Below are 8794 nucleotides of genomic sequence, written 5' to 3'. Positions count from 1 at the left end.
GTTGCCTGGAAAATCCCATGGATGAAGGAGCCTGGTAGGCTGCAGTCCATGGGGTTGCTAAGAGTCAGGCACGACTGAGCGACTTCACAACTTCACTTTCACTTTTCACTTTCATGCATTGGAGAAGGAAATGGCAACCCACTCCATATTCTTGCCTGGAGAATCCCAGGGACAGAGGAGCCTGGTGGGCTGCCATCTATGGGGTCTCACAGAGTTGGACACGACTGAAGTGACTTAGCAGCAGCAGAATGAAATAAGTAACCACTTGGCTAGCTCCACCATCACCATTTGCCACCTGGACTATTCCTGGAGCCTTCTCACTCTTCTGCCTGCTTCCATACACCACCGTTTGCATCGTGGTCTATTGCAGGAGCCTTCTCATTGTTCTCCCTGCGTCCATTCTACTCTTTCCCCTGGAGTCTCTTCTCAATACAACAGCCAGAGGGATCCTGGTTAAAAAAACTAAGTCACTTGAGGTTTGTCTTCCAAACTCTTTGCAGTCACCTGCAAAGCCCCATAAAACCTGACTCTGCCCTCCCCACCCCTTTCTAAGCTCATCACCCACTTCTCATCCACTCGTTACTGTAGTTCAGGAATACTGGACTCTTTGGGGTCCATCCAACATACCTAGCACACTCTGGCCTCAAAGGTCTTGCATTTGCTATTCCTTGGGCTTCTCTGGTCTCAGATGGTAAAGAATCCACTTGCAATGCAGGAGACCTGGGTTCAATGCCTGGGTCAGGAAGATCCCTTGGAGAAGGGGAGGTTACCCACTCTAGTAGTCTTGCCTGGACAATTTCATGGACAGAGGATCCTGGCAGACTATAGTCCATGGGGTCACAAAGAGTCAGACACGACTGAGCAAGTAACACTAACACTGCCTCGTTCACTTTTTTCCAGAAAATCCAAATCACTCACTCTCTCAGTTCCCCCACAGTCATTGTTCAAATGTCAGTGCTTTAGGGAGGCCTTCCCTGTTTTCTCTATTTTAAGTTCCCACCCACTTCAATCCCAGATTTCCCTACTCCTCTTCCTTGCTTCATTTCTCTCTGCAACACTTTCTGTCATCAGAAACACCATGGAATTTTGTTTGGTTTTAATGCTAATTATATCTTTTCCCCACTAGACTGAAAGCTCCATGAAGGTAGAGTTTTTGGGTCTTTTGTTCTCTGACATATTCTCTCAGCACTCACAACAGAGCTTAGCAATAGTATAGCGTGCTGCAATCCATGGGGTCACAAAGAGTCAGACACAACTGAGCCACTGATCTGAACTGAATACTTACTGCATAGAGGCATTCACCCCCTCATCAAGCATCAGATACCAAGTCCCATGTTACATGTTAAGATTCCAGAGATGAAATAAGACAACCCCGGGTGACCTTTCACCTGCACAACTGCAGCCAGCTGCTCTCCTTGCCTGTCATTAGTCATCCTATAAGCCACTCCTCAGGCTTCCCAGGTAGCTCAGCTGCAAAGAATCCACCTGCCCTTATAGGAGACACAGGAGATACAGGGTTGAGCCCTGGATCAGGAAGATCCCCTGGAGGGAAAAATGCCAACCCATTTCAGTATTCTTGCCGGGATAATTCCATGGAGAGAGGAGCCTGGTGGGCTACAGCCTATCAGGTTGCAAAGAGTCAGACATGACTGAGCAACTGAACACACACAAGCCATTCCCCACTCAGTCACTAGAGGGGTCTTTGAAAAAACATATTTTAAGTTATGTCACTTCCAACCCGAACGTGTTACAGTGGTGAAACTGCACGACAGACTGGGACTCAAACCCAGCCTGAACCCACTGTCTTTTCATTGAGATCACACACCTGGTCTCAGGATTTAATGACGCACAGGCTGTTTTTGTTGTCGTTGTCTTTTTTTTTTTTTTTCAATTTAATTGGCTGCACTGGATCTTCTTAGTTGTGGCACCTCCGTCTTCCTTGATGCATGTGGGATCTAGTTTCCTGACCAGGGTTCAAACTCAGGACCCTTGCATCAGGAGTGTGGAGTCTTAGCGATTGAATCACATAAAAGTCCCGAAGCTCCGGTTCTTTATGTCTCGTCACAGGAAGAATATAGTGAGAGACAAAGTGATAGGTGAGAAGTGGATTTCTTTAGAAAGAAATACACTCCACAGAGTATGGGCCATCTCAGGAGAAGAGAGACCCTGAAATACAGGATGATTAGTTTTTATGGGCTGGGTAATTTCATAGGCTAATGAATGGGAGGATTAGTCCAACTATTTCAGGAAAGGGGTGGAGTTTTCAAGGAATTGGGCCACTGTCCACTTTTTAGGCCTTTTATGGTTAGCCTCAGAAATATCATGGTGCTGGTAGGTGTGGCATTTAGCATGCCACAATCAATTTTTGTCCTGTCCTATGGCTGTAATTCTTTTGAAGGATATGCTCTGCCGTCTTCCCTCCTGTTTCACCGTCTGTGCCCTGCCCTGCCTTCATACAAGGCAATGAGACCCTCAGCCCCAGGTCAGCAGGGATAAGTGTGACAGGTGCTACCAGAACATCTGCCTGCCTCAAGAAGATTGGCAACTTCTGTTTCCTTCCTCTTGGAACCTAGCTGCTATGCTGTGGGAAGCCAAGCCACATATAGAAGCCAAGGGAAAGAAAACTAAAGCACTCCAGTCAACAGCTCCAGCAAAAGACCCAGGCAAAAGCCACATGAGTCAGCCTTCTTGCACATTCCAGTCCCTACAGCCCCCATCAACAAGATCTGGAAAAGAAAAATCACCCACTGAGCCCCATCAACCTACGATATCATGCTGCTGCTAAGTTGCTTCAGCCATGCCCGACTTTGTGCGACCCCATAGATCGCAGCTCACCAGGCTCCCCCTGTCCCTGGGATTCTCCAGGCAAGAACACTGGATTGGGTTGCCATTTACTTCTCCAATGCATGAAAGTGAAAAGTGAAAGTGAAGTCTCTCAGTCGTGTCTGACTCTTAGCGACTCCATGGACTGCAGCCCACCAGGCTTCTCCGTCCATGGGATTTTGCAGGCAAGAGTACTGGAGTGGGCTGCCATTGCCTTCTCCGACAATATCATGACAGATAATAAAATGGTTGTTCTTTAAGCCACTAAAGTTTCCAGTGGTTTATTATACAACAACGATAGCTCAAATAGTCTACATGTGTGGACTTTTGTTGAATCGTGCTTGAGAACTTTCACTAGGCAAGAAGAGTAGTCTCAAATTCTGAAATTACTCCAATAAAATTGTTTGGCCTGGCAGACACAGAAGCATAAATTTGGTGCAAATGGGATTAGAATGTCATGTAGCTAAAGACCTCCAAAAATTAAGAGACTCTCCTTATGACATGTCTGATTACACAAAGCCTCTCCTGCATGCTCCCAGGGTGGGGGCTCACTTCCTCAAGGGCAGCTATGCCAGGGTTCTTGGGTGGCCAGCAACAACTACAGACTCTGGAAGGTAGTAAAATGATATACAAGAACTCACAGAATCAAAGCAACAACTGGAGCATCAGGCCCAGAAATGTCAAAAGCTAGGGGAAACAAAGATCCTGAACATCTTATCTGTGACCAGCAGTAAATCTAGAGAAGATCAATCATTTTATCTCATCTTCTTATCACCCTGTTCTGAGATTCAAATTCAAAAAAGAGAAAGTTGGACTTCTCTGGTGTTCCAGTGGTTAAGAATTGACCTGCCGATGCAGGAGACCCAGGTTCCATCCCTGGTGTCATTCCATATGCCCCAGGATAGCCGAGCCCACGCACCATAACTGCTGAGATGGCTTGTCACAACTACTGAAGCTTGTATGCCCGAGAGCCCACACTATGCCACAGAAGAGGCCACCACAATGAGAAGCCTGCAAACCGCAACCAAGAGTTAGCCCCTGCTCACCACAACCAGAGAAGGTCCTCGAGCAGCAGTGAAGACCCAACGTGGCAAAAAATAAATAAATAATTATTTTTTTTAAAAGAGGAATTTGTTCAACTGGTCTACGTTCAATTGGGTCACGTGTTGAATATGCAAGTAACACACTACCAGGGTGATGAGTTGCCTCCTACAAGTTATTCTCAAATGATTCAGATAGGGGACACACACACACACACACACACACTCACACACTCACACACTCACACACACACAAATACACACACACTCACACACACACTCACACACACACACATACACAAACACACACATACACACACACACACAAATGCACACACAGTGCACATAAGCAAATGAAACAAAATTTTATCAAGTAGTAAATCTAGTTTCAGAGGTACATAGGTACTTATTCATTATTCTTGCAAGTTTTCTGTAGACTTGAAATTTTCCAAAATAAAAATAACAGGTTTGAATGTTGGGTGGGGGTGAGGGGGAGTAGGTGGAACTTATAGCAGAAAAAATGATAGTACTAGCCAGCACTCGGAGAAGGCAATGGCACCCCACTCCAGTACTCTTGCCTGGAAAATCCCATGGACAGAGGAGCCTGGTGGGCTGCAGTCCATGGGGTCGAGACAAGTCAGACACGGGACATGACTGAGCGACTTCACTTTAACTTTTCACTTTCATGCATTAGAGAAGGAAATGGCAACCCACTCCAGTGTTCTTGCCTGGAGAATCCCAGGGACGGGGGAGCCTGGTGGGCTGCTGTCTATGAGGTCGCAGAGTCAGACACGACCGAAGTGACTTAGCAGTAGCAACAGCAGCAGCAGCTCTCATAGAAGCCCTATACTTACCAGGCACTATTCAAAGTCCTTTAAATATATTAGTTCATTTAACCCTCACAGTAACCCTAAGCAATGGGTCTTTCATTATTTCCATTTTACAGATGAGTTAAGGGGGGCATTGAACAAGGAAGCGATTTGCCCAAGGGTATGGCACTCAATGTTAGAGTGAGAATATAAATCAGGGCTTACAAGCTCATACTCTTAACTATTATGCTCTACTGCCTCACCAGAGATGCAAAAACAATAATGACATTTAATTGCCAAACGGAACTTGTCTCGAGGTAGACAGTTTCAGAGTGTGTTCAAGGACCAAGATCATCACAGTCCTTCTGCTCCACCACCTTCGGTGTTTTGGCTTTCTGCCCTGAGTTTATAGCCTCTTTGGTACATGATGGCTGCCATACCTGATGCATCACGTCACTCACCATCAAGTCCAAATGCAGGAAGCAGAAGAGTGAAAAAGTGTCGAGAGAAACATTATATATCTTATTCTTTTCCGATATAAAACTCTTTCCCAAAATCACTCCCTTCCCACTCAGTGCTCCCCACTTCCCAAACAAACGTCCCTTCCCCTCTCATTACAGTGGAGATATGGGTCACAGGGGCACCCTCACTGCAAGGAACTCTGGCAACCCCAGCACTTACTACTTTAGTCACAGTAAGTGGACGAGTGAACGCTTCGCAGGTGTCTGGTCCAGCCCAGAGCCTCTGCTTCTGTCCTTGCCTTTTCTCACAGTCCCTCTATCACTGTGTAACCATACAGCCTAGTGGTTAAGAGTGTGGGCTTTAGTACTCACTGCCTGAATTGCTCAGCTGGTTCTGCTACTTATAAATCTGTATGCTAATGACCGGTTCCTCAGACTGTCTGTGCCTCCGCTTCCTAAAATGGGAACCACAATGATAATAATAATATCTATTTCACAGGGCTATTATGAGGATTACATAAAACAATACAGTAAAAGCCCAAAGAACAGTGTCAAACACAGAGCACACCCTCAATAAACGTTAATAATGATTCTGGGTGGCAGTTCCAAAGTCAGGTCTTGCAGGGATTAATATCCAAAGGTTAGGAACAATTTCCTCCTTTTCCCCCCATTTTGCCTCATTATAGTTATTACAGTCTGAAATTTCCCTGCAAGTGAAAATAGATTGCTCGGGTGGATACCTAACCCTGTACATGTCTAAAACTCTGTTTCGAAATACTTAATCTGAAAATGAGCTGGCATTGGCCCAGGCCCATGCCCAGACTATACTCTGAACCATTCCACTATCCAGGTGGGACACACAGCTGAGGGGGAGCAGCAGAAAGACAGAAGGGATTTAGAGTCAGTGAACATTTTGTTTTGCTCAAAGTGGGAGAACAATGCTGCAAATAACCACATTTAAGGCAAATTTCTGGTAGTAAAGAGTTGCCCAAGACTTTCAATCCAGAGGAAACGTATTCATGCCTCTTGCTTTTCACCAAGATCAGGGTGGCAACCTGTGATATCTATGCCAGAGACGGCACATGAGCCCGTTGAAATTGGCACCGGGACTGGCTGCAGCAGACTTTCCCTCCCCACAACTTGCAAAAGACTTTGCACAGCTGGAAGAATTTTAAGCCTAGCTCACTTCTGGCTTTTTTCCTTTCTGAGATTTATTTTTCTTTCATTTTTTTATTTTGTAGTTTGGTTGTTTGTTTTTAAATCTTTTTTGGCATCATGTGGGATCTTGGTTCCCCAACCAGGGATTGAACCCTCACCCCTTGCATTGGAAGTGCAAAGTCTTAACCACCAGACCACATCCTGAGATTTACTTCTTAAATGCATTTGCTACCCTATGCTTAAAAAAACATGTTCTAAGTGTTGGCAAAGATGAAAGGATAAAGAGAAATTAGAACTTGTATACACTGCTGGTGGGTCTATAAAATGGTGCAGCTATTTTGGAAAACAGTCTGGAGGCTCTTCAAAATGTGAAACACAGAGTTGCTGCATGACCCAGGAATTCCATTCCTGGGTTTATATCCAAGAAGATTTCAAACACATGTCCACACAAACACTTACACGGAAATCTTCAGAGCAACATTATTCATACTGGCCAAAACTGGAAACAACCCAAGTGACCATCAACTGATGGATGGTTAAGCCAGAGAGGTCTATCCAACAGGAATAGTGAGTCTCTCAGTTGTGTCTGACTTTTTGCAACCCCATGGATTGTACAGTCCATGGAATTCTCCAGGCCAGAATACTGGAGTGGGTAGCCTTTCTCTCCTCCAGGGGATTTTCCCAACCCAGGGATCAAACCCAGGTCTCCCTCATTGCAGGCAGATTCGTTACCAGCTGAGCCACCAGGGAAGCACAAGAATACTGGAGTGGGTAGCCTATCCCTTCTCCAGGGGATCTTCCCGACCCAGAAACTGAAACTGCGTCTCCTGCATTGCAGGCAGATTCTTTACCAACTGAGCTATCAGGGAAGCCCAATAATAATTTGTTATAATCAGAACAAAGTACTGATTATAAATGGATGCTATAACATGGGTGAACCTCAAAAACATGATGCTGAGTGAAAGCAGCCAGATGCATGTTATATGAATCTTATTATAGATGAAATGTTCAAAACAGGCAAACCTATAGAACAGAAAGTAGACAAATGGTTGCTAGGGCTCAGAGGATGGTTGGTTGCTGGGGGTGGGGTACTGGGTTTCTTTCTGGCCTGATGAAAATATTTTGAAATCACAAAGTGATGATGGTTGTGTGACTCTACAGATATGATAAAAACACTTTATTTTGGGGTGGGTTTTTTTTTGGCATGTGAATTCTATCTTTTTTTAAAGTACCCATTATGGTTAATGCAATTATGAAAAGTACCTATCTTGCTCTTATCTTGTTTCATATCTTGTTCAGGGATATGAAAAAGAAGATTTTTTAAATAATGGTAGAAATCAAAAGATACAAAAAGGTAAACGGTGGAAAGTAAGTGTCTCCCCCCGCATTTCAGGGACACCGCTGTCGCCGTTTTCTCACCTGTCCTTCTACAGACCTTCTTTGCTTACACCGCCCGACACGTGTGCTGCTTCTTGTACAAACAAGAGCCTACTGTTCACCGCGTTTCAACCTTTGTTGTATCACTTAAAAAAATGGATCATGGGAATTGCCCCAAAGGACCTCATGATAAGGTTCATAGAGAGCTGTCTGGTTTCTCTTTTTAACAAGTGTTGCAAGTAGGTGGCTGTTACTCATCGACATTCAGGTGGTCTCCTTTCTTTTACCATTGCAATGAATGTCCTTGTACCTCTCACTTTACTTTTTTATTTTCTAATTTTTTTTTATTTTTTTTTAACACCTAAAACATTTTGTGTTGGGGTGTAGCCAGTTAACAACCTTGTGACAGTTTCAGGTGAACAGTGAAGGAACTCAGCCATACATACACATGTATCCATTCTCCCCCAAACTACTCTCCCATCCAGGCTGGCACTTAACATTGAGCAGAGTTCCCTGGGCTGTACAAGAGGTCTGTTAGTTATCCATCTTAAATATAGCAGTGTGCCCTACCTCTTACTTTAAAGCAACATTTTAATAGCTACTATTAAAGTCATCACAGAATACAAAGAAGGAAGCAGAGATCTGACTAATACACTCTTTCTACAGGAGTTCAGTGATATCAAACAGGATCTTCCCAGCATCAACAGAGGAATGGAACCAGAGCAAGTGGTGGGGAGGAGACAAGGCAGTCCTCCAGCAATGGCAGTGTTTTGGATCAAAGAGGTTCAGTGTCTTAAAATGAAAGAGTCACCAAGGCTGGAGCTTTGGGGCTCAGCTGTGAAAGGACATCCTTGAAGATGCCAAAATCAGTATCTCCAAAAGGCAATACTGGGGTTGACTTCATGAGAATATATCCCGTTTTCTAGACGTGGGTCAAACAAAACCCGGTCTTAGGTTTGGAAACCAACATCATGGGATTAGTCCACTATTTTTAAAAACGGTCATAGAATTTTACCAAATATCAGAAAGGATTTCACATGGTATGTATTACTTCGTAAAATGTTTGCCTCAAGTATATATAGAAATGTGAATACTGAATCACAATGTGAAATACATTTGTCACTGT

This window comes from Bison bison, unplaced genomic scaffold (genome assembly GCF_000754665.1).
Source record: "Bison bison bison isolate TAMUID 2011002044 unplaced genomic scaffold, Bison_UMD1.0 scf7180017864038, whole genome shotgun sequence".
NCBI lineage: Eukaryota > Metazoa > Chordata > Mammalia > Artiodactyla > Bovidae > Bison > Bison bison.
Note: the sequence above shows the minus strand (reverse complement) of the source record.